Source organism: Pseudophryne corroboree, unplaced genomic scaffold (assembly GCF_028390025.1).
Source record: "Pseudophryne corroboree isolate aPseCor3 unplaced genomic scaffold, aPseCor3.hap2 scaffold_400, whole genome shotgun sequence".
Classification (NCBI taxonomy): domain Eukaryota; kingdom Metazoa; phylum Chordata; class Amphibia; order Anura; family Myobatrachidae; genus Pseudophryne; species Pseudophryne corroboree.
Window position 1 is genome coordinate 527,996 of NW_026970040.1, and position 24,421 is coordinate 552,416.

At 44.8% G+C, this 24,421-nt stretch overlaps 17 non-coding genes across 17 annotated transcripts; 13 read left to right on the plus strand and 4 right to left on the minus strand.

Moving 5' to 3' along the window:
* Positions 1-181: 181 nt before the first annotated feature.
* Positions 182-297, plus strand: LOC135023817 (U5 spliceosomal RNA). Its single transcript, XR_010220713.1, has one exon. It is a non-coding gene; the product is annotated as a U5 spliceosomal RNA (small nuclear RNA).
* Positions 298-572: 275 nt separating this feature from the next.
* On the plus strand, positions 573-685 carry LOC135023866 (U5 spliceosomal RNA). Its single transcript, XR_010220759.1, has one exon. It is a non-coding gene; the product is annotated as a U5 spliceosomal RNA (small nuclear RNA).
* Positions 686-5,492: 4,807 nt separating this feature from the next.
* Positions 5,493-5,656, minus strand: LOC135023647 (U1 spliceosomal RNA). The gene has a single exon (XR_010220587.1). It is a non-coding gene; the product is annotated as a U1 spliceosomal RNA (small nuclear RNA).
* A 144-nt stretch (positions 5,657-5,800) lies between these two features.
* LOC135023816 (U5 spliceosomal RNA) lies at positions 5,801-5,916 on the plus strand. The gene has a single exon (XR_010220712.1). It is a non-coding gene; the product is annotated as a U5 spliceosomal RNA (small nuclear RNA).
* A 270-nt stretch (positions 5,917-6,186) lies between these two features.
* LOC135023851 (U5 spliceosomal RNA) lies at positions 6,187-6,302 on the plus strand. Its single transcript, XR_010220745.1, has one exon. It is a non-coding gene; the product is annotated as a U5 spliceosomal RNA (small nuclear RNA).
* A 282-nt stretch (positions 6,303-6,584) lies between these two features.
* Positions 6,585-6,700, plus strand: LOC135023842 (U5 spliceosomal RNA). Its single transcript, XR_010220736.1, has one exon. It is a non-coding gene; the product is annotated as a U5 spliceosomal RNA (small nuclear RNA).
* A 275-nt stretch (positions 6,701-6,975) lies between these two features.
* LOC135023853 (U5 spliceosomal RNA) lies at positions 6,976-7,091 on the plus strand. The gene has a single exon (XR_010220747.1). It is a non-coding gene; the product is annotated as a U5 spliceosomal RNA (small nuclear RNA).
* Positions 7,092-9,521: 2,430 nt separating this feature from the next.
* Positions 9,522-9,634, plus strand: LOC135023867 (U5 spliceosomal RNA). The gene has a single exon (XR_010220760.1). It is a non-coding gene; the product is annotated as a U5 spliceosomal RNA (small nuclear RNA).
* A 4,820-nt stretch (positions 9,635-14,454) lies between these two features.
* On the minus strand, positions 14,455-14,618 carry LOC135023877 (U1 spliceosomal RNA). Its single transcript, XR_010220771.1, has one exon. It is a non-coding gene; the product is annotated as a U1 spliceosomal RNA (small nuclear RNA).
* A 144-nt stretch (positions 14,619-14,762) lies between these two features.
* Positions 14,763-14,878, plus strand: LOC135023839 (U5 spliceosomal RNA). The gene has a single exon (XR_010220733.1). It is a non-coding gene; the product is annotated as a U5 spliceosomal RNA (small nuclear RNA).
* Positions 14,879-15,148: 270 nt separating this feature from the next.
* Positions 15,149-15,264, plus strand: LOC135023854 (U5 spliceosomal RNA). The gene has a single exon (XR_010220748.1). It is a non-coding gene; the product is annotated as a U5 spliceosomal RNA (small nuclear RNA).
* Positions 15,265-15,550: 286 nt separating this feature from the next.
* LOC135023821 (U5 spliceosomal RNA) lies at positions 15,551-15,666 on the plus strand. Its single transcript, XR_010220717.1, has one exon. It is a non-coding gene; the product is annotated as a U5 spliceosomal RNA (small nuclear RNA).
* A 3,668-nt stretch (positions 15,667-19,334) lies between these two features.
* Positions 19,335-19,498, minus strand: LOC135023538 (U1 spliceosomal RNA). Its single transcript, XR_010220481.1, has one exon. It is a non-coding gene; the product is annotated as a U1 spliceosomal RNA (small nuclear RNA).
* A 144-nt stretch (positions 19,499-19,642) lies between these two features.
* LOC135023840 (U5 spliceosomal RNA) lies at positions 19,643-19,758 on the plus strand. The gene has a single exon (XR_010220734.1). It is a non-coding gene; the product is annotated as a U5 spliceosomal RNA (small nuclear RNA).
* Positions 19,759-20,028: 270 nt separating this feature from the next.
* On the plus strand, positions 20,029-20,144 carry LOC135023856 (U5 spliceosomal RNA). The gene has a single exon (XR_010220749.1). It is a non-coding gene; the product is annotated as a U5 spliceosomal RNA (small nuclear RNA).
* A 286-nt stretch (positions 20,145-20,430) lies between these two features.
* Positions 20,431-20,546, plus strand: LOC135023822 (U5 spliceosomal RNA). Its single transcript, XR_010220718.1, has one exon. It is a non-coding gene; the product is annotated as a U5 spliceosomal RNA (small nuclear RNA).
* Positions 20,547-24,214: 3,668 nt separating this feature from the next.
* LOC135023539 (U1 spliceosomal RNA) lies at positions 24,215-24,378 on the minus strand. Its single transcript, XR_010220482.1, has one exon. It is a non-coding gene; the product is annotated as a U1 spliceosomal RNA (small nuclear RNA).
* Positions 24,379-24,421: the final 43 nt, after the last annotated feature.

Consider the following 24,421-nt stretch of genomic DNA (forward strand, 5'->3'; position numbering starts at 1 on the left):
CTTTCTTGACCATACTAATTGCTTGAAAGATCTGGGAGCACATGGAAAAGAGTACAAACCATGTTTATAGCAAGGGGAAGCCTGGTGAGAAATCTGCTTTCTTTCTTTCAAATTGGGTGCTCACTTTGAGCTGAATGAGGACTGCTGGCATGGCACTCAGGCGACAGGTGGAATCTTGGTCATGCTCTGGTTTCTCTTCAGAACGAACAAATCTTTCGCCTTTTACTAAAGATTTCCGTGGAGAGGAGCAAAACTGAGTTTTATCTCAATTTTTGCATGCCCCATCTTATTGGGGTTTTATTTTATCTGTTTAAAGATAGAACGAGTGTGCTTTAATGTAAGCTCATTTGCATAGAAATTACAGTAAATGTTTGTTTCTTTTCAAACAGAACTTTCTTGACCACACTAATTGCTTGAAAGATCTGGGAGCACATGGAAAAGAGTACAAACCATGTTTATAGCAAGGGGAAGCCTGGTGAGAAATCTGCTTTCTTTCATTCAAATTGGGTGCTCACTTTCAGCTGAATGAGAACTGCTGGCATGGCACTCAGGCGACAGGTGGAATCTTGGTCATGCTCTGGTTTCTCTTCAGAACTAACAAATATTTCGCCTTTTATTAAAGATTTCCGTGGAGAGGAGCAAAACTGAGTTTTATCTCAATTTTTGCATGCCCCATATCATACCTCCCAACTGTCCCGATTTTCGCGGGACAGTCCCGTTTTTTGGGGACTGTCCCGCTGTCCCACCAGCGGGCCGCAGTGTCCCGTGGTGGGGAGGACAATTGGGAGGCTCTGTCTGTCGCTGCCCTGCTTAGCAGAGCAGCGGTGAATAGACGCTGTGCGCATGCGCACAGCGTCTATTCACTGAAGTCAGAGGGAGAGGTGGCATGCCAGCGGCTCACAGAGCGCTTGGCATGCCCCCTCAGTGCCGAAAACGGGGGCGTGACTCGCGATCGCGGGTCCTCCCGCGAAGCCACGCCCCCTTTTACTTAGACCACGCCCTTTTTAGGAGCGCGCGCGACTTCGCCGCGCGTGTGTCCCTCTTTGCGAGCCGACAAAGTTGGGAGGTATGCCCATATTATTGGGGTTTCTTTTATCAGTTTAAAGACAGAACGAGTGTGCTTTCTTGTTAGCTTTAATGTAAGTTTATTTGCATAACAATGACAGTAAATGTTTGTTTCTTTTCAAACAGAACTTTCTTGACCATGCTACTTGCTTGAAAGATCTGGGAGCACATGGAAAACAGTACAAACCATGCAGTATCACAAGAGCCTTTATTTGATCTTTCATGAAGATAGAGCAGAATTGAGGACACGTCAACAATTTCTGCCGAAGGTGGTTCATCTTTCCACATGGTGCCTTTGGCCACTGACACCTTCGTTGAGTCAAAGTCTCTGGCTGTGGTCAGAACTTTGAAAATTTATGTCACCAGAACGGTTCAGATTAGGAAAACAGAGGCTCTGTTTGTCCTGTATGCTCCCAACAGGATTGGGTGTCCTGCTTCCATGCAGAGCATTATGCGCTGGATCTGTGGTAAGATTCAGCATGCTCATTCCATGGCAGGATTGCCGTTACTGATTTAGGTGAAGACCCATTCTACTAGAAAGGTGGGTTCATCCTGGGCAGCTGGTCGGGGAGTCTCGGCATTGCAACTTTGCCGAGCAGCTATTTAGTAAACACTTTTGCTAAGTTTTACAAGTTTGATACCTTGGCCGATGATAACCTCAAGTTGGGTCATTCGGTGCTGCAGAGTCGTACGCACTCTTCCACCCGTTCAAGAGCTTTGGTATAACCCCATGGTTCTTAATGTGACCCCAGCATCCTCTAGGTCGTATGAGAAAATAGGATTTTAATACCTACCGGTAAATCCTTTTCTCTTAGTCTGTAAAGGATGCTGGGCACCCGTCCCAGTCCATACTGTGTCTGCAGTTATTACTTGTGGTTATACACATGTTGTGTTATGGTTCTGGTCAGCTTTTTGCTGCAATTGTTCATGCCGTTGGCTTGTGTTCTGTTGAATGCCACGTTCTGCGGCATGCTTAAGGTGTGAGCTGGTAAGATGCTCACCTTAGTTTAACAATAAATCCTTTCCTCGAAATGTCCGTCTCCCTGGGCACAGTTCCTATAACTGGAGTCTGGAGGAGGGGCATAGAGGGAGGAGCCAGTTCACACCCTTTGATAGTCTTAAAGTGCCCATGTCTCTTGCGGATCCCGTCTATACCCCATGGTTCTTAATGTGACCCCAGCATCCTCTACGGACTAAGAGAAATGGATGCCCTTGCGCACTATCCTGACTTCTCCTCCCGTCTGCTTACTTTGTGCCTTCCAACGCACAATGCAAACTACAGGTGGTGCTGCAGGGCCCACACCCTTTTACTTGCCTTACAGAACAGCTCTGGAGCTGTTACAGTGCCCAGCTGCTGCCAGAAATCAGCTTGAATGCTTCAGGGGATGGGGCATGGCCAACATGAGCCCCACACCAAAGGAGGGTGGGGGTGTTTAATGAGAACTAAGGGTCATCCAAGCACTGCAAAAGGCCGCCATGCCCTGCACGCCCCTTTTCTCTTTTCATATGCAGATGAGGGTTCCAGCCAACTTTGGCCCACTGCTTGGATAACATCACTGTATGCAAATCCGTCTGCTGCAGACCTTCCCCCAGGAATGCTTGTACTAGATGTTGCATATGGTTTGATATTTGATGGTGCTTCAGTATTAGGCAGCCTTCCGCCCTCCCATGTTCATCTGAAAAGATGTGGTCTCCCTGCAGTTGTTGTCCCCAGACGAGAGTTCCCTTGTGCTTCCTCAGTTGAATCTCCTTAACTTGACGGGGGAGGGGCTGCCCGAGCAGCCACCCTCCCCAGCCCTATCCCAACTCATACTTATTTTGCATATGAGATCTCTTGATCATGAAGATTGTTCTCACAGGGTGAGGTTCATCCATTATATTTTAAAATAGGAAGGTACAAATTACATATTTGAATTGCATTTATGTGCTGGATTCAAATGTCCCCCCCCCCCTTCCATTCTCAATTGTGCCCGTCAGCAGCTATTCTAAGGTTGCTGCCAATGGGTGTGACACATTAATTTCTTCTGTGGGGTACACTGGACTCCACAAGGATTCACATTGGGGTGTAGAGTAGGATCTTGATCTGAGGCACCAACCGGCACAAAGCTTTTGACTGTTCCCAAGATGCTCAGTGCATTCTCCTCTATAACCCCGCTTCCATGAACAGGGAGCTCAGTTTGTAGTTGGTGCCTTCAGTAGCAGGCCACTTAACAGGGGCCTGCCTCAGGCAGCCTATTCTTAGCTATAAATTTTGACAAGAAAAGAAGAACTTGTTTTATGAGAATCTACAAGGGCTGCAGCAGGCTAGGTCTAATAGACATCTTTACTGCAGCTTCATCACTCCCAGCGGCGCTGTATACTCCCATGCCCTGGTTGCTGGGTCACTGCAGCGGAGGCTCCGGTTTCATCCTAAGGTCAGTCACACACACACCACGAGGCCGCTGATGAAGGGGAGCGTGGCCGTAGGGGGTGGACCGTGTGCGCACTGGCGTGGACACTGATTACTGGGCAGCCGCTCCACTAGCCACCAGGTACAGTTAAGGAGCACAGGTCTGGGGGTTTTTCTCCTATATTAACCCAATTTTGTACTGCCCGCAGCGCATTGTGATAGGTATTAGGGCCTGATTCAGGTTGGATTGCAATCACAATAAGCGATCCAACTGCAAAAATTGCTAAGAGCATACGCATGTGCCTGCATTTTCTGCGGCACCCCGCAGAGAATGCGATCGCCTCTGCCTGTCAATCGGGGCGGGCGGGGGGATAGGTGGGTCAGCAACACTCCATTTCCAAGTCAGGGATGGAGCGGTGCGGGGGCAAGGCTTCAAAATGGGGTCTGCAATGGAGTAGACCCAGGGGGCATGGTCACAGCGGCTGTATGACATCACATTCAGCCGCTGTGATCACAAAAATGGTGGCGGCTTCCTGCGCGCACATACAGTCTGCACCAGCAGGAGGCTACACCATTTTTTATGATCACGCTGAACTGCAGTGCGACTGCAATTACAGCATGGTCAAGAAGGGAGGCGTCATGCTGGGTGGCCATGCCCTTTCACTGTGCAGGAGCCAGCACCGCTCACACACTAGTCCCGGGGTGCAGCCCCCAACCCCCGGGACACCCGGAGCAACAAAATGTAGATTCAGGCCACCAGGCCACGCCCCTACCTATGAAAACATGCCTCCTTTTTACCATTGCGCTGCTTATCTGCGCGCACTGCATTACAATCTCCCTCGCCACCTCTCTGGGTGTCACCAGTGATAGTGACACCTCTGCCATGCTTGTAGCAGCTGGTCCTAAGATCTACGCCTCAAGCCCTGAGTGTTTGCCCTTGTGACTTGTTGATCATCATAGCGAAGCAGATGCTTACAGAAAACTGCAGGGGCTTAGATTGAAAATAAAAAAATTGATAGGTATAAGGTAGAGAGGAGCGGGTTCGGTTCTCCGAGAACCGAATTCCCCACGAACTCCACGTTGTTTACACTGGTCCGAGGCAGGCTCGGTTGTTCCCGCCTGACTCGGAAAACCTGAACAAGGGAAAATGTCATCATCCCGCTGTCGGATTCTCGCGAGATTCGGATTCCATATAAAGAGCTGCGCGTTGCCGCCATTTTTACTCGTGCATTGAAGATAGAGCGGAATGGACGTGGCTATGTTCTCTCAGTGGAATTCTCAATATCAGTGCTCAGTATCAGTGGTTACTTATTGCTGCTCAGTAATACTAGTAGTGTGTCTCTCCTGCTCAGTGTCAGTTCTCAGTAGTATCCTCATCAGTGCTCAGTATCACTGCTCATTGTCTTGTGCTGCATTGTGGTGCTCAGCATACTACAGTACATTACTAATAGTCCAGTGCTGCATCTTGCTGCTCAGTGTCAGTTCTAGTATCCTCATCAGTGCTCACTATCACTGTTCATTGCATTTTGGTTTTCTGTATACTACAGTAACATAGTAATATAGTAACATATAGTAACATAGTTTTTGAGGTTGAATAGAGGCAAATTGCCCATCGTGTTCAACCTGTTTTAAGTTGTGATGATTCTACATACTTGCTGAATAATGTTTTATGACTAGTTAGCTACTATAACTCATGTTACCCCCGGATTAACCATGTTGATATTTTAAGTATTATAACCTTGGATAGCTTTTTCATTCAGAAATGTATCCATTCCTTTTTTAAATCCAATTACAGAGTCCGCCATTACCACCTTCCCTGGCAGGGAATTCCACATCCTGATTGCCCTAACAGTGAAGATCATAGTATCTCACCTGGCAGGTAAGTAGGAGTTGGGCTAGAGCTGTGGAGGATTGCTGCTCGGGCACCCCCTGTCAAGTGAAGGAGATCCAACTGAGGCAGCACAAGGGAACTCTCGAAAGAAGAACAAGGCTAGAGGAAGATCTGAGACAAAGAAATCTGACTTTTACCAGAGCTGACCAGAGGAAAGCACAAACACAGTCCCCCACTACCACAAATAATGCAGTCGAGTTTCCCACATTTGGGGAAATCACAGGGGTCAGCATACCCAGAATGCAATGAATGAACCTCACCCTGGGAGAACAATCTTCATGACCATGGTATCTCCTATGCAAAATAAGTATGATTTGGGATAGGGCTGGGGAGGGCCGCTGCTCAGGCACATCTCTGTCAAGTAAAGGAGATTCAACTGAGGCAGCACAAGGGAACTCTCATCTGGGGACAACAACTGCAGGGAGAACACATATTTTCAGATGAAAATCTTGGTCATGCTCTGGTTTCTCTTCAGAACGAACAAATCTTTCGCCTTTTACTAAAGATTTCCGTGGAGAGGAGCAAAACTGAGTTTTACCTCAATTTTTGCATGCCCCATCTTTTTGGGGTTTCTTTTATCGGTTTAAAGATAGAATGAGTGTGCTTTAATGAAAGCTCATTTGCATAGAAATTACAGTAAATGTTTGTTTCTTTTCAAACAGAACTTTCTTGACCATGCTACTTGCTTGAAAGATCTGGGAGCACATGGAATACAGTACAAACCATGCTTATAGCAAGGAGAAGCCAGGTGAGAAATCTGCTTTCTTTCAAATTGGGCGCTCACTTTGATCTGAATGAGGACTGCTGGCATGGCACTCAGGCGACAGGTGGAATCTTGGTCATGCTCTGGTTTCTCTTCAGAATGAGCAAATCTTTCGCCTTTTATTAAAGATTTCCGTGGAGAGGAGCAAAACTGAGTTTTATCTCAATTTTTGCATGCCCCATATTATTGGGGTTTCTTTTATCAGTTTAAAGACAGAATGAGTGTGCTTTCTTGTTAGCTTTAATGTAAGTTTATTTGTATAACAATGACAGTAAATGTCTGTTTCTTTTCAAGCAGAACTTTCTTGACCATACTAATTGCTTGAAAGATCTGGGAGCACATGGAAAAGAGTACAAACCATGCTTATAGCAAGGGGAAGCCTGGTGAGAAATCTGCTTTCTTTCAAATTGGGTGCTCACTTTGAGCTGAATGAGGACTGCTGGCATGGCACTCAGGCGACAGGTGGAATCTTGGTCATGCTCTGGTTTCTCTTCAGAACGAACAAATCTTTCGCCTTTTACTAAAGATTTCCGTGGAGAGGAGCAAAACTGAGTTTTATCTCAAATTTTGCATGCCCCATCTTATTGGGGTTTTATTTTATCGGTTTAAAGATAGAACGAGTGTGCTTTAATGTAAGCTCATTTGCATAGAAATGACAGTAAATGTTTGTTTCTTTTCAAACAGAACTTTCTTGACTATACTAATTGCTTGAAAGATCTGGGAACACATGGAAAAGAGTACAAACCATGTTTATAGCTAGGGGAAGCCTGGTGAGAAATCTGCTTTCTTTCTTTCAAATTGGGTGCTCACTTTGAGCTGAATGAGAACTGCTGGCATGGCACTCAGGCGACAGGTGGAATCTTGGTCATGCTCTGGTTTCTCTTCAGAACGAACAAATCTTTCGCTTTTTACTAAAGATTTCCGTGGAGAGGAGCAAAACTGAGTTTTATCTCATTTTTTCCTTGCCCCATCTTATTGGGGTTTTATTTTATCTGTTTAAAGATAGAACGAGTGTGCTTTAATGTAAGCTCATTTGCATAGAAATTACAGTAAATGTTTGTTTCTTTTCAAACAGAACTTTCTTGACCACACTAATTGCTTGAAAGATCTGGGAGCACATGGAAAAGAGTACAAACCATGTTTATAGCAAGGGGAAGCCTGGTGAGAAATCTGCTTTCTTTCATTCAAATTGGGTGCTCACTTTCAGCTGAATGCAGGGCCGGTGCAAGGTTCCTCGGCACCCTAGGCAAATCTTCATCGCCCCCCCCCCCCCCCCCCCCAATGCCCGGCCTCTCAGGTGAAACAGTGCGTAGGTAGCGTCTTCTAAGCTCCTTTTAAGATTTATAAATATATACAATATACTCCTGTACTTGTGCGCAGCACTTGCGCAGAAATAGCTTAACAACGTTTCGGATGCTTTGATATTGAATCTTTAATATTGGATGTTTTGTCAAAAGATGCAACATTAAAGCATCTGAAAAGTTGATAAGCTACAGTTGTATTTCCGCATATGTGCATACTGTACTTCTTTGAAACATGTGGAGTGCCACCCATAAATACAGGAGTGCCACCCATAAATACATATATATATAGTATATACATACATAATAATTTTGACACATCCTCCAACACCGCTACACCAGTTCCCCAGTCCCCCCCAAGCCCTAGATGCTTGTACAAAGTAAAAAAAAAAAAAAAAAAACCTCTGCAGGGTGGTGTGTTTATTAAATGTGACGTTTCAGGGACCGTATCCCCTATCTTGAAGAAGGGGAACGGTCCCCAAATGTCACATTTAATAAACAACACACCCTGCACAGGTTTTTTTTCCACTTTGTACAAGCCTCTGAGTGCCGCCAGCTATTTGGATACCATATACATGTGAGCATGTACCCTTATGGAGTGACAGAGGAAACAGGTTACTATATATATATATATATATATATAGTGGAAAGGAAATCAGCGGCACTCAGCAGACTGTTGTAAAGTAAAAAAGTCTTTAATCCGGTCCATATATATATATCTAAAAAGATCTATCAAGATAGATGTACTGTGTTTATACATAGATGGATATACTGTGTTGTGTGTATATGTGTGTATATATGTGTATATATATATATATATATATATATACACACACACGTGTATATTACTGTGGCCGTTTATTGTGGCCACCTACAGACAGCTGCCACCTCTCAGGCACTAGAGAGGCGCAGCTGCTGCAGAACCTATTGCCTTTCACATAAATTAAATAAGAAGAGGCAGAGGGGGGGGGGGAGAAGTGAACCTAGCTACAAGATGCAGGAGGGGGGGGGGGGAGCAGCGGGAGCCTAATAGCTGTGGGGGAGCTGGTAATAAGAAGAGGCAGAGGGGGGGGGGGGGGAGAAGTGAACCTAGCTACAAGATGCAGGAGGGGGGGGAGCAACGGGAGCCTAATAGCTGTGGGGGAGCTGGTAATTAGAAGAGGCAGAGGGGGGGGGGGGAGAAGTGAACATAGCTACAAGATGCAGAAGGGGGGGGGAGAAGTGAACATAGCTACAAGATGCAGAAGGGGGGGGGAGAAGTGAACAAAGCTACAAGATGCAGAAGGGGGGGAGAAGTGAACAAAGCTACAAGATGCAGGAGGGGAGGGGGGGGTGCAGCGGGAGCCTAATAGCTGTGGGGGCGCTTGTCACAAAAAGAGGCAGCAGCAGGTACTGATGCGGGAGCCGGTCGCGGGATTGGGGGGGTAGCGCGGATAACAATTTGCACTGGATTGTAGGGAGAGGCGGCGCCCGATGCGGCAGCAGTGCGGACCAGGCCAGCGGGTGACTCTCCTTCATGTGCCCTGTGCCCAAATGCAGGGGTGATGGGGGGGGGACGCGGCGCGGGAGACCATCGCGTGGTGGAGCGGCGGGTAGTCAGTGATGCGGAGCGGACCAGGCCAGCGGGTGACTCTCCTTCATGTGCCCTGTGCCCAAATGCAGGGGTGATGGGGGCGGACGCGGGAGACCATCGCGTGGGGGAGCGGCGGGTAGTCAGTGATAGGCTGATACTGTGGGACCCGGGACCCCGGACTCAGGAGCACAGGCGGCAGCAGGCTGCACATAGCCCACATAACATAGTGGAATGTGTTATGATCGCAGAGGTGGGGGGGGCGGCGGCACGGCAGGGTTGCAGAAGTAGGCACACAGTCAGTCAACTCACTTTTGAAGGCAGAGTCAGACAGACGTGGTGGGCGCACACGAGCAGCTCCTCTGTTTCTGCTGAGGCACATGATAAAAAAGTGTTCTCTTTCACTTTCGTTCACTAAGCAGTGCCGCCCTCCAGTGGTCGCAGCCCATAGGCAGCTGCCTAAAGCTGCCTAGTGGTAGCGCCGGCCCTGGCTGAATGAGAACTGCTGGCATGGCACTCAGGCGACAGGTGGAATCTTGGTCATGCTCTGGTTTCTCTTCAGAACTAACAAATATTTCGCCTTTTATTAAAGATTTCCGTGGAGAGGAGCAAAACTGAGTTTTATCTCAATTTTTGCATGCCCCATATCATACCTCCCAACTGTCCCGATTTTCGCGGGACAGTCCCGTTTTTTGGGGACTGTCCCGCTGTCCCACCTGCGGGCCGCAGTGTCCCGCGGTGGGGAGGACAGTTGGGAGGCTCTGTCTGTCGCTGCCCTACTTAGCAGAGCAGCGGTGAATAGACGCTGTGCGCATGCGCACAGCGTCTATTCACTGAAGTCAGAGGGAGAGGTGGCATGCCAGCGGCTCACAGAGCGCTGGGCATGCCCCCTCAGTGCCGAAAACGGGGGCGTGACTCGCGATCGCGGGTCCTCCCGTGAAGCCACACCCCCTTTTACTTAGGCCACGCCCTTTTTGGGAGCGCGCGCGACTTCGCCGCGCGTGTGTCCCTCTATGCGAGCCGACAAAGTTGGGAGGTATGCCCATATTATTGGGGTTTCTTTTATCAGTTTAAAGACAGAACGAGTGTGCTTTCTTGTTAGCTTTAATGTAAGTTTATTTGCATAACAATGACAGTAAATGTTTGTTTCTTTTCAAACAGAACTTTCTTGACCATGCTACTTGCTTGAAAGATCTGGGAGCACATGGAAAACAGTACAAACCATGCAGTATCACAAGAGCCTTTATTTGATCTTTCATGAAGATAGAGCAGAATTGAGGACACGTCAACAATTTCTGCCGAAGGTGGTTCATCTTTCCACATGGTGCCTTTGGCCACTGACACCTTCGTTGAGTCAAAGTCTCTGGCTGTGGTCAGAACTTTGAAAATTTATGTCACCAGAACGGTTCAGATTAGGAAAACAGAGGCTCTGTTTGTCCTGTATGCTCCCAACAGGATTGGGTGTCCTGCTTCCATGCAGACCATTATGCGCTGGATCTGTGGTAAGATTCAGCATGCTCATTCCACGGCAGGATTGCCGTTACTGAATTAGGTGAAGACCCATTCTACTAGAAAGGTGGGTTCATCCTGGGCAGCTGGTCGGGGAGTCTCGGCATTGCAACTTTGCCGAGCAGCTATTTAGTAAACACTTTTGCTAAGTTTTACAAGTTTGATACCTTGGCCGATGATAACCTCAAGTTGGGTCATTCGGTGCTGCAGAGTCGTACGCACTCTTCCACCCGTTCAAGAGCTTTGGTATAACCCCATGGTTCTTAATGTGACCCCAGCATCCTCTAGGTCGTATGAGAAAATAGGATTTTAATACCTACCGGTAAATCCTTTTCTCTTAGTCTGTAGAGGATGCTGGGCACCCGTCCCAGTCCATACTGTGTCTGCAGTTATTACTTGTGGTTATACACATGTTGTGTTATGGTTCTGGTCAGCTTTTTGCTGCAATTGTTCATGCCGTTGGCTTGTGTTCTGTTGAATGCCACGTTCTGCGGCATGCTTAAGGTGTGAGCTGGTAAAATGCTCACCTTAGTTTAACAATAAATCCTTTCCTCGAAATGTCCGTCTCCCTGGGCACAGTTCCTATAACTGGAGTCTGGAGGAGGGGCATAGAGGGAGGAGCCAGTTCACACCCTTTGATAGTCTTAAAGTGCCCATGTCTCTTGCGGATCCCGTCTATACCCCATGGTTCTTAATGTGACCCCAGCATCCTCTACGGACTAAGAGAAAAGGATGCCCTTGCGCACTATCCTGACTTCTCCTCCCGTCTGCTTACTTTGTGCCTTCCAACGCACAATGCGAACTACAGGTGGTGCTGTAGGGCCCACACCCTTTTACTTGCCTTACAGAACAGCTCTGGAGCTGTTACAGTGCCCAGCTGCTGCAAGAAATCAGCTTGAATGCTTCAGGGGATGGGGCATGGCCAACATGAGCCCCACACCAAAGGAGGGTGGGGGTGTTTAATGAGAACTAGGGGTCATCCAAGCACTGCAAAAGGCCGCCATGCCCTGCACGCCCCTTTTCTCTTTTCATATGCAGATGAGGGTTCCAGCCAACTTTGGCCCACTGCTTGGATAACATCACTGTATGCAAATCCGTCTGCTGCAGACCTTCCCCCAGGAATGCTTGTACTAGATGTTGCATATGGTTTGATATTTGATGGTGCTTCAGTATTAGGCAGCCTTCCGCCCTCCCATGTTCATCTGAAAAGATGTGGTCTCCCTGCAGTTGTTGTCCCCAGACGAGAGTTCCCTTGTGCTTCCTCAGTTGAATCTCCTTAACTTGACGGGGGAGGGGCTGCCAGAGCAGACACCCTCCCCAGCCCTATCCCAACTCATACTTATTTTGCATATGAGATTTCTTGATCATGAAGATTGTTCTCACAGGGTGAGGTTCATCCATTATATTTTAAAATAGGAAGGTACAAATTACATATTTGAATTGCATTTATGTGCTGGATTCAAATGTCCCCCCCCCCTTCCATTCTCAATTGTGCCCGTCAGCAGCTATTCTAAGGTTGCTGCCAATGGGTGTGACACATTTATTTCTTCTGTGGGGTACACTGGACACCACAAGGCTTCACATTGGGGTGTAGAGTAGGATCTTGATCTGAGGCACCAACCGGCTCAAAGCTTTTGACTGTTCCCAAGATGCTCAGTGCATTCTCCTCTATAACCCCGCTTCCATGAACAGGGAGCTCAGTTTGTAGTTGGTGCCTTCAGTAGCAGGCCACTTAAAAGGGGCCTGCCTCAGGCAGCCTATTCTTAGCTATAAATTTTGACAAGAAAAGAAGAACTTGTTTTATGAGAATCTACAAGGGCTGCAGCAGGCTAGGTCTAATAGACATCTTTACTGCAGCTTCATCACTCCCAGCGGCGCTGTATACTCCCGTGCCCCGGTTGCTGGGTCACTGCAGCGGAGGCTCCGGTTTCATCCTAAGGTCAGTCACACACACACCACCCTTCCGGATCACGAGGCCGCTGATGAAGGGGAGCGTGGCCGTAGGGGGTGGACCGTGTGCGCACTGGCGTGGACACTGATTACTGGGCAGCCGCTCCACTAGCCACCAGGTACAGTTAAGGAGCACAGGTCTGGGGGTTTTTCTCCTATATTAACCCAATTTTGTACTGCCCGCAGCGCATTGTGATAGGTAATAGGGCCTGATTCAGGTTGGATTGCAATCACAATAAGCGATCCAACTGCAAAAATTGCTAAGAGCATACGCATGTGCCTGCATTTTCTGCGGCACCCCGCAGAGAATGCGATCGCCTCTGCCTGTCAATCGGGGCGGGGGGGGGGGATAGGTGGGTCAGCAACACTCCATTTCCAAGTCAGGGATGGAGCGGTGCGGGTGCAAGGCTTCAAAATGGGGTCTGCAACGGAGGAGACACAGGGGGCGTGGTCACAGCGGCTGTATGACATCACATTCAACCGCTGTGATCACAAAAATGGTGGCGGCTTCCTGCGCGCACATACAGTCTGCACCAGCAGGAGGCTACACCATTTTTTATGATCACGCTGAACTGCAGTGCGACTGCAATTACAGCATGGTCAAGAAGGGAGGCGTCATGCTGGGTGGCCATGCCTTTTCACTGTGCAGGAGCCAGCACCGCTCACACACTAGTCCCCGGGTGCAGCCCCCAACCCCCGGGACACCCGGAGCAACAAAATGTAGATTCAGGCCACCAGGCCACGCCCCTACCTATGAAACCATGCCTCCTTTTTACCATTGCGCTGCTTATCTGCGCGCACTGCATTACAATCTCCCTCGCCACCTCTCTGGGTGTCACCAGTAATAGTGACACCTCTGCCATGCTTGTAGCAGCTGGTCCTAAGATCTACGCCTCAAGCCCTGAGTGTTTGCCCTTGTGACTTGTTGATCATCATAGCGAAGCAGATGCTTACAGAAAACTGCAGGGGCTTAGATTGAAAATAAAAAAATTGATGGGTATAAGGTAGAGAGGAGCGGGTTCGGTTCTCCGAGAACCGAATTCCCCACGAACTCCACATGGTTTACACTGGTCCGAGGCAGGCTCGGTTGTTCCCGCCTGACTCGGAAAACCTGAACAAGGGAAAATGTCATCATCCCGCTGTCGGATTCTCGCGAGATTCGGATTCCATATAAAGAGCAGCGCGTTGCCGCCATTTTTACTCGTGCATTGAAGAGAGAGCGGAATGGACGTGGCTATGTTCTCTCAGTGGAAATCTCAATATCAGTGCTCAGTATCAGTGGTTACTTATTGCTGCTCAGTAATACTAGTAGTGTGTCTCTCCTGCTCAGTGTCAGTTCTCAGTAGTATCCTCATCAGTGCTCAGTATCACTGCTCATTGTCTTGTGCTGCATTGTGGTGCTCAGCATACTACAGTACATTACTAATAGTCCAGTGCTGCATCTTGCTGCTCAGTGTCAGTTCTAGTATCCTCATCAGTGCTCACTATCACTGTTCATTGCATTTTGGTTTTCTGTATACTACAGTAACATAGTAATATAGTAACATATAGTAACATAGTTTTTGAGGTTGAATAGAGGCAAATTGCCCATCGTGTTCAACCTGTTTTAAGTTGTGATGATTCTACATACTTGCTGAATAATGTTTTATGACTAGTTAGCTACTATAACTCATGTTACCCCCGGATTAACCATGTTGATATTTTAAGTATTATAACCTTGGATAGCTTTTTCATTCAGAAATGTATCCATTCCTTTTTTAAATCCAATTACAGAGTCCGCCATTACCACCTTCCCTGGCAGCGAATTCCACATCCTGATTGCCCTAACAGTGAAGATCATAGTATCTCACCTGGCAGGTAAGTAGGAGTTGGGCTAGAGCTGTGGAGGATTGCTGCTCGGGCACCCCCTGTCAAGTGAAGGAGATCCAACTGAGGCAGCACAAGGGAACTCTCGAAAGAAGAACAAGGCTAGAGGAAGATCTGAGACAAAGAAATCTGACTTTTACCAGAGCTGACCAGAGGAAAGCACAAACACAGTCCCCCACTACCACAAATAATGCAGTCGAGTTTCCCACATTTGGGGAAATCACAGGGGTCAGCATACCCAGAATGCAATGAATGAACCTCACCCTGGGAAAACAATCTTCATGACCATGGTATCTCCTATGCAAAATAAGTATGATTTGGGATAGGGCTGGGGAGGGCCGCTGCTCAGGCACATCTCTGTCAAGTAAAGGAGATTCAACTGAGGCAGCACAAGGGAACTCTCATCTGGGGACAACAACTGCAGGGAGAACACATATTTTCAGATGAAAATCTTGGTCATGCTCTGGTTTCTCTTCAGAACGAACAAATCTTTCGCCTTTTACTAAAGATTTCCGTGGAGAGGAGCAAAACTGAGTTTTACCTCAATTTTTGCATGCCCCTTCTTTTTGGGGTTTCTTTTATCGGTTTAAAGATAGAATGAGTGTGCTTTAATGAAAGCTCATTTGCATAGAAATTACAGTAAACGTTTGTTTCTTTTCAAACAGAACTTTCTTGACCATGCTACTTGCTTGAAAGATCTGGGAGCACATGGAATACAGTACAAACCATGCTTATAGCAAGGAGAAGCCAGGTGAGAAATCTGCTTTCTTTCAAATTGGGCGCTCACTTTGATCTGAATGAGGACTGCTGGCATGGCACTCAGGCGACAGGTGGAATCTTGGTCATGCTCTGGTTTCTCTTCAGAATGAACAAATCTTTCGCCTTTTATTAAAGATTTCTGTGGAGAGGAGCAAAACTGAGTTTTATCTCAATTTTTGCATGCCCCATATTATTGGGGTTTCTTTTATCAGTTTAAAGACAGAACGAGTGTGCTTTCTTGTTGGCTTTAATGTAAGTTTATTTGTATAACAATGACAGTAAATGTCTGTTTCTTTTCAAGCAGAACTTTCTTGACCATACTAATTGCTTGAAAGATCTGGGAGCACATGGAAAAGAGTACAAACCATGCTTATAGCAAGGGGAAGCCTGGTGAGAAATCTGCTTTCTTTCTTTCATATTGGGTGCTCACTTTGAGCTGAATGAGGACTGCTGGCATGGCACTCAGGCGACAGGTGGAATCTTGGTCATGCTCTGGTTTCTCTTCAGAACGAACAAATCTTTCGCCTTTTACTAAAGATTTCCGTGGAGAGGAGCAAAACTGAGTTTTATCTCAATTTTTGCATGCCCCATATTATTGGGGTTTCTTTTATCAGTTTAAAGACAGAATGAGTGTGCTTTCTTGTTAGCTTTAATGTAAGTTGCCATAGATGCAGTGAAACACGCGTGTAGGGCACGGCGTGTCCGCGTGTATTTGACTCATGTGAAATGTTATAAAACAAAAATATATGATTATGATGTTAGCTGTTAGTCTCCACTAATAGGGAATAGAAGCTGAGCTATAAGAAAGGAATACACTAGATATGATGTCACTTAGCAATTACAATGTCTAAAGTGCATACAGATAGCTACTAATAACTCTTGATAAGAAAGTATATCAGTGTGGGTATATTTATATGATGGGATATTGGGACTAGTGAATATAGGCCCTCATTCCGAGTTGTTCGCTCGTTCTTTTTCATCGCATCGCAGTGAAAATCCGCTTAGTACGCATGCGCAAAGTTCGCACTGCGACTGCGCCAAGTAACTTTACTATGAAGAAAGTATTTTTACTCACGGCTTTTTCTTCGCTCCGGCGATCGTAATGTGATTGACAGGAAATGGGTGTTACTGGGCGGAAACACGGCGTTTCAGGGGCGTGTGGCTGAAAACGCTACCGTTTCCGGAAAAACGCAGGAGTGGCCGGAGAAACGGTGGGAGTGCCTGGGCGAACGCTGGGTGTGTTTGTGACGTCAACCAGGAACGACAAGCACTGAACTGATCGCACAGGCAGAGTAAGTCTGGAGCTACTCTGAAACTGCTAAGTAGTTAGTAATCGCAATATTGCGAATACATCGGTCGCAATTTTAAGAAGCTAAGATTCACTCCCAGTAGGCGGCGGCTTAGCGTGTGTAACTCTGCTAAATTCGCCTTGCGACCGATCAACTCGGAATGAGGGCCATATATCACTCCTGCTGTCCAGATTGGCAATAACCAGACAATTATGATAAGAGTAGAGATGTCACATGGGCTGCTATAGATATTAATTTAATGCTGTATGTGTCATTTGTTACAAATGGATACATTTTCTATGAGTCAGCCTAGCAGCTGCATGTTCTAACAGAACACTATCCTCACACAGAATCTGCTAACCTTGAGATAACTAAATGACAGTGCGTAACAGTCTCTTTACTATAAGACTGTTACAAAGTAATATATATATTTGAAGTCAGTCTAGCAGCTGTGTGTTCCAGCAGTTTATAAGACAAAGAAAATCTCCTATTGTGGAATCTAGACACATGGGACTGCTGGCCTGTGTCATACTATTTCTATGTAATACCAGTAACATGTATATAACTGTTACATAATTGTTACAAATGGATAAATCTTTGAGTCAGCCTAGCAGCTGCATGTCCTAACAGGACACCATAAATCCTTTACAGTGTAACAAATTGATTGGTAACACTTAAAGGCTGGAGAGCAGTTATATGCCTTACTAGCATACTCAATATACCACATTATTACACCAGTTACCACGATTATTGACAGCGCATTTGATATATTATATTACCCTCACACTGAGTCTGTTTACCTTTAGATAACTAAGTGACCGAATATGTAACAGTTTCTCTATCATAAGACTGTTACAAAGTGAGATAGATATATTTGGAAGTCAGTCAAACAGCTGTGTGTTTCAGCGGTTTATAAGAAAATTCCTCATTGTGGAATCTGGACCACTAAGGGTTATTATATATATAGCACATGGAATTGCCACATCTCCCTATATGATAATTTCATTACACTGTAACATAATAAGAATTAACTCTTTAACAGTGTAAATAGAGAGTAATGAATCTCTGACACATGGAATATATTATTTCTTAGATGAATTGGATAAACCATTATGACAGACACTTTGCTTCCTAATAAGAATTGAGGTGGCTATACCTCTAAGGAAAGCATTATTGCCTACGCCTAGATCAGATTAAATAAGATCTGGCTGAATATATGAAGGAAGGTTGCTATTTATATGAGAATTGGAATTGCTATATTCCTTAAGGCAACCCCACCGATTGATATATGTTGTCAATTAAGTATATCTGAACGGCTATATCTGGACCAGATTTAATAAGATCTGGCTGATTATATGAAGGAGGGCTGCTATTTATATTGGAATTGCCATATTCCTTAAGGCAACCGCACCTGTTGGTATATCTCGCCAATTAACTATATCTAAACAGCTAAATTAAAGCTATTCATCATTTTTTTAGTTTGGATATTAATAAATATGATCTTTCCATGATGCATAGAGATTTCCCTATCAAGTGATTCCTTATCCGATATAGAAAGCTATCCCCCTATGGTATTGAATTTTGGAATATAGTCTTAGGGGACACAGAGAAATAAGTGATCCCCATCTACCTAAGCACCCCACAAATTGGAGGTTAGCTTACCGGTTATACTCAATCACCCCCACAAATTCGCCAATGGGGATGGCTTCCCGGGAGGTAACCCCTATTGAGTGAAGGGAGTATATAGGATATGACCCAGTGGTACCTGACGACATAGATACTAACAGCTATTTAATAACATTACGCTAGAAAGTGATTATTAGCAACATATATATCTATATAAACAACCCCGCCAGGGTTGTGCCTTCAAAAATAATCACACACGGACACGCTTTTTAAACCTTTTTTTCACATCTCTTTATTCTTCTTATGCACATGTATGTTAGTTCTGTGATTTTAACCTTTATGTTTCACTGCAGTTTGGGATAATAATATTAATATTTATCCAATTTTAATACATACTTAATAAAGGTTATATTTTATGATTCATTCATTCTGTCCAGTGCGTCAACAGTGCAGATTTCTTCTAGTTTTTTCTCCCAAATTCTATAACAATGACAGTAAATGTTGTTACTTTTCAAACAGAACTTTCTTGACCATGCTACTTGCTTGAAAGATCTGGGAGCACATGGAAAACAGTACAAACCATGCAGTATCACAAGAGCTTTTGATCTTTGATCTTTCATGAAGATAGAGCAGAATTGAGGACACGTCAACAATTTCTGCCGAAGGTGGTTCATCTTTCCACATGGTGCCTTTGGCCACTGACACCTTCGTTGAGTCAAAGTCTCTGGCTGTGGTCAGAACTTTGAAAATTTATGTCACCAGAACGGTTCAGATTAGGAAAACAGAGGCTCTGTTTGTCCTGTATGCTCCCAACAGGATTGGGTGTCCTGCTTCCATGTAGACCATTATGCGCTGGATCTGTGGTAAGATTCAGCATGCTCATTCCACGGCAGGATTGCCGTTACTGAATTAGGTGAAGACCCATTCTACTAGAAAGGTGGGTTCATCCTGGGCAGCTGGTCGGGGAGTCTCGGCATTGCAACTTTGCCGAGCAGCTATTTAGTAAACACTTTTGCTAAGTTTTACAAGTTTGATACCTTGGCTGATGATAACCTCAAGTTGGGTCATTCGGTGCTGCAGAGTCGTACGCACTCTCCCACCCGTTCAAGAGCTTTGGTATAACCCCATGGTTCTTAATGTGACCCCAGCATCCTCTAGGTCGTATGAGAAAATAGGATTTTAATACCTACCGGTAAATCCTTTTCTCTTAGTCCGGAGCTGGGGAGGGTCGCTGCTCGGGCACCCCCCTGTCAAGTGAAGGAGATCCAACTGAGGCAGCACAATGGAACTCTTGAAAGAAGAACAAGGCTAGAGGAAGATCTGAGACAAAGAAATCTGACTTTTACCAGAGCTGACCAGAGGAAAGCACAAACACAGTCCCCCACTACCACAAATAATGCAGTTGAGTTTCCCACATTTGGGGAAATCACAGAGGTCAGCATACCCAGAACGCAATGAATGAACCTAACCCTGGGAGAACAATCTTCATGACCATGGTATCTCCTATGCAAAATAAGTATGATTTGGGATAGGGCTGGGGAGGGCCGCTGCTCAGGCACATCTCTGTCAAGTAAAGGAGATTCAACTGAGGCAGCACAAGGGAACTCTCATCTGGGGACAACAACTGCAGGGAGAACACATATTTTCAGATGAAAATCTTGGTCATGCTCTGGTTTCTCTTCAGAACGAACAAATCTTTCGCCTTTTACTAAAGATTTCCGTGGAGAGGAGCAAAACTGAGTTTTACCTCAATTTTTGCATGCCCCTTCTTTTTGGGGTTTCTTTTATCGGTTTAAAGATAGAATGAGTGTGCTTTAATGAAAGCTCATTTGCATAGAAATTACAGTAAACGTTTGTTTCTTTTCAAACAGAACTTTCTTGACCATGCTACTTGCTTGAAAGATCTGGGAGCACATGGAATACAGTACAAACCATGCTTATAGCAAGGAGAAGCCAGGTGAGAAATCTGCTTTCTTTCAAATTGGGCGCTCACTTTGATCTGAATGAGGACTGCTGGCATGGCACTCAGGCGACAGGTGGAATCTTGGTCATGCTCTGGTTTCTCTTCAGAATGAACAAATCTTTCGCCTTTTATTAAAGATTTCTGTGGAGAGGAGCAAAACTGAGTTTTATCTCAATTTTTGCATGCCCCATATTATTGGGGTTTCTTTTATCAGTTTAAAGACAGAACAAGTGTGCTTTCTTGTTGGCTTTAATGTAAGTTTATTTGTATAACAATGACAGTAAATGTCTGTTTCTTTTCAAGCAGAACTTTCTTGACCATACTAATTGCTTGAAAGATCTGGGAGCACATGGAAAAGAGTACAAACCATGCTTATAGCAAGGGGAAGCCTGGTGAGAAATCTGCTTTCTTTCTTTCATATTGGGTGCTCACTTTGAGCTGAATGAGGACTGCTGGCATGGCACTCAGGCGACAGGTGGAATCTTGGTCATGCTCTGGTTTCTCTTCAGAACGAACAAATCTTTCGCCTTTTACTAAAGATTTCCGTGGAGAGGAGCAAAACTGAGTTTTATCTCAATTTTTGCATGCCCCATATTATTGGGGTTTCTTTTATCAGTTTAAAGACAGAACGAGTGTGCTTTCTTGTTAGCTTTAATGTAAGTTGCCATAGATGCAGTGAAACACGCGTGTAGGGCACGGCGTGTCCGCGTGTATTTGACTCATGTGAAATGTTATAAAACAAAAATATATGATTATGATGTTAGCTGTTAGTCTCCACTAATAGGGAATAGAAGCTGAGCTATAAGAAAGGAATACACTAGATATGATGTCACTTAGCAATTACAATGTCTAAAGTGCATACAGATAGCTACTAATAACTCTTGATAAGAAAGTATATCAGTGTGGGTATATTTATATGATGGGATATTGGGACTAGTGAATATAGGCCCTCATTCCGAGTTGTTCGCTCGTTCTTTTTCATCGCATCGCAGTGAAAATCCGCTTAGTACGCATGCGCAAAGTTCGCACTGCGACTGCGCCAAGTAACTTTACTATGAAGAAAGTATTTTTACTCACGGCTTTTTCTTCGCTCCGGCGATCGTAATGTGATTGACAGGAAATGGGTGTTACTGGGCGGAAACACGGCGTTTCAGGGGCGTGTGGCTGAAAACGCTACCGTTTCCGGAAAAACGCAGGAGTGGCCGGAGAAACGGTGGGAGTGCCTGGGCGAACGCTGGGTGTGTTTGTGACGTCAACCAGGAACGACAAGCACTGAACTGATCGCACAGGCAGAGTAAGTCTGGAGCTACTCTGAAACTGCTAAGTAGTTAGTAATCGCAATATTGCGAATACATCGGTCGCAATTTTAAGAAGCTAAGATTCACTCCCAGTAGGCGGCGGCTTAGCGTGTGTAACTCTGCTAAATTCGCCTTGCGACCGATCAACTCGGAATGAGGGCCATATATCACTCCTGCTGTCCAGATTGGCAATAACCAGACAATTATGATAAGAGTAGAGATGTCACATGGGCTGCTATAGATATTAATTTAATGCTGTATGTGTCATTTGTTACAAATGGATACATTTTCTATGAGTCAGCCTAGCAGCTGCATGTTCTAACAGAACACTATCCTCACACAGAATCTGCTAACCTTGAGATAACTAAATGACAGTGCGTAACAGTCTCTTTACTATAAGACTGTTACAAAGTAATATATATATTTGAAGTCAGTCTAGCAGCTGTGTGTTCCAGCAGTTTATAAGACAAAGAAAATCTCCTATTGTGGAATCTAGACACATGGGACTGCTGGCCTGTGTCATACTATTTCTATGTAATACCAGTAACATGTATATAACTGTTACATAATTGTTACAAATGGATAAATCTTTGAGTCAGCCTAGCAGCTGCATGTCCTAACAGGACACCATAAATCCTTTACAGTGTAACAAATTGATTGGTAACACTTAAAGGCTGGAGAGCAGTTATATGCCTTACTAGCATACTCAATATACCACATTATTACACCAGTTACCACGATTATTGACAGCGCATTTGATATATTATATTACCCTCACACTGAGTCTGTTTACCTTTAGATAACTAAGTGACCGAATATGTAACAGTTTCTCTATCATAAGACTGTTACAAAGTGAGATAGATATATTTGGAAGTCAGTCAAACAGCTGTGTGTTTCAGCGGTTTATAAGAAAATTCCTCATTGTGGAATCTGGACCACTAAGGGTTATTATATATATAGCACATGGAATTGCCACATCTCCCTATATGATAATTTCATTACACTGTAACATAATAAGAATTAACTCTTTAACAGTGTAAATAGAGAGTAATGAATCTCTGACACATGGAATATATTATTTCTTAGATGAATTGGATAAACCATTATGACAGACACTTTGCTTCCTAATAAGAATTGAGGTGGCTATACCTCTAAGGAAAGCATTATTGCCTACGCCTAGATCAGATTAAATAAGATCTGGCTGAATATATGAAGGAAGGTTGCTATTTATATGAGAATTGGAATTGCTATATTCCTTAAGGCAACCCCACCGATTGATATATGTTGTCAATTAAGTATATCTGAACGGCTATATCTGGACCAGATTTAATAAGATCTGGCTGATTATATGAAGGAGGGCTGCTATTTATATTGGAATTGCCATATTCCTTAAGGCAACCGCACCTGTTGGTATATCTCGCCAATTAACTATATCTAAACAGCTAAATTAAAGCTATTCATCATTTTTTTAGTTTGGATATTAATAAATATGATCTTTCCATGATGCATAGAGATTTCCCTATCAAGTGATTCCTTATCCGATATAGAAAGCTATCCCCCTATGGTATTGAATTTTGGAATATAGTCTTAGGGGACACAGAGAAATAAGTGATCCCCATCTACCTAAGCACCCCACAAATTGGAGGTTAGCTTACCGGTTATACTCAATCACCCCCACAAATTCGCCAATGGGGATGGCTTCCCGGGAGGTAACCCCTATTGAGTGAAGGGAGTATATAGGATATGACCCAGTGGTACCTGACGACATAGATACTAACAGCTATTTAATAACATTACGCTAGAAAGTGATTATTAGCAACATATATATCTATATAAACAACCCCGCCAGGGTTGTGCCTTCAAAAATAATCACACACGGACACGCTTTTTAAACCTTTTTTTCACATCTCTTTATTCTTCTTATGCACATGTATGTTAGTTCTGTGATTTTAACCTTTATGTTTCACTGCAGTTTGGGATAATAATATTAATATTTATCCAATTTTAATACATACTTAATAAAGGTTATATTTTATGATTCATTCATTCTGTCCAGTGCGTCAACAGTGCAGATTTCTTCTTGTTTTTTCTCCCAAATTCTATAACAATGACAGTAAATGTTGTTACTTTTCAAACAGAACTTTCTTGACCATGCTACTTGCTTGAAAGATCTGGGAGCACATGGAAAACAGTACAAACCATGCAGTATCACAAGAGCTTTTGATCTTTGATCTTTCATGAAGATAGAGCAGAATTGAGGACACGTCAACAATTTCTGCCGAAGGTGGTTCATCTTTCCACATGGTGCCTTTGGCCACTGACACCTTCGTTGAGTCAAAGTCTCTGGCTGTGGTCAGAACTTTGAAAATTTATGTCACCAGAACGGTTCAGATTAGGAAAACAGAGGCTCTGTTTGTCCTGTATGCTCCCAACAGGATTGGGTGTCCTGCTTCCATGTAGACCATTATGCGCTGGATCTGTGGTAAGATTCAGCATGCTCATTCCACGGCAGGATTGCCGTTACTGAATTAGGTGAAGACCCATTCTACTAGAAAGGTGGGTTCATCCTGGGCAGCTGGTCGGGGAGTCTCGGCATTGCAACTTTGCCGAGCAGCTATTTAGTAAACACTTTTGCTAAGTTTTACAAGTTTGATACCTTGGCTGATGATAACCTCAAGTTGGGTCATTCGGTGCTGCAGAGTCGTACGCACTCTCCCACCCGTTCAAGAGCTTTGGTATAACCCCATGGTTCTTAATGTGACCCCAGCATCCTCTAGGTCGTATGAGAAAATAGGATTTTAATACCTACCGGTAAATCCTTTTCTCTTAGTCCGGAGCTGGGGAGGGTCGCTGCTCGGGCACCCCCCTGTCAAGTGAAGGAGATCCAACTGAGGCAGCACAATGGAACTCTTGAAAGAAGAACAAGGCTAGAGGAAGATCTGAGACAAAGAAATCTGACTTTTACCAGAGCTGACCAGAGGAAAGCACAAACACAGTCCCCCACTACCACAAATAATGCAGTTGAGTTTCCCACATTTGGGGAAATCACAGAGGTCAGCATACCCAGAACGCAATGAATGAACCTAACCCTGGGAGAACAATCTTCATGACCATGGTATCTCCTATGCAAAATAAGTATGATTTGGGATAGGGCTGGGGAGGGCCGCTGCTCAGGCACATCT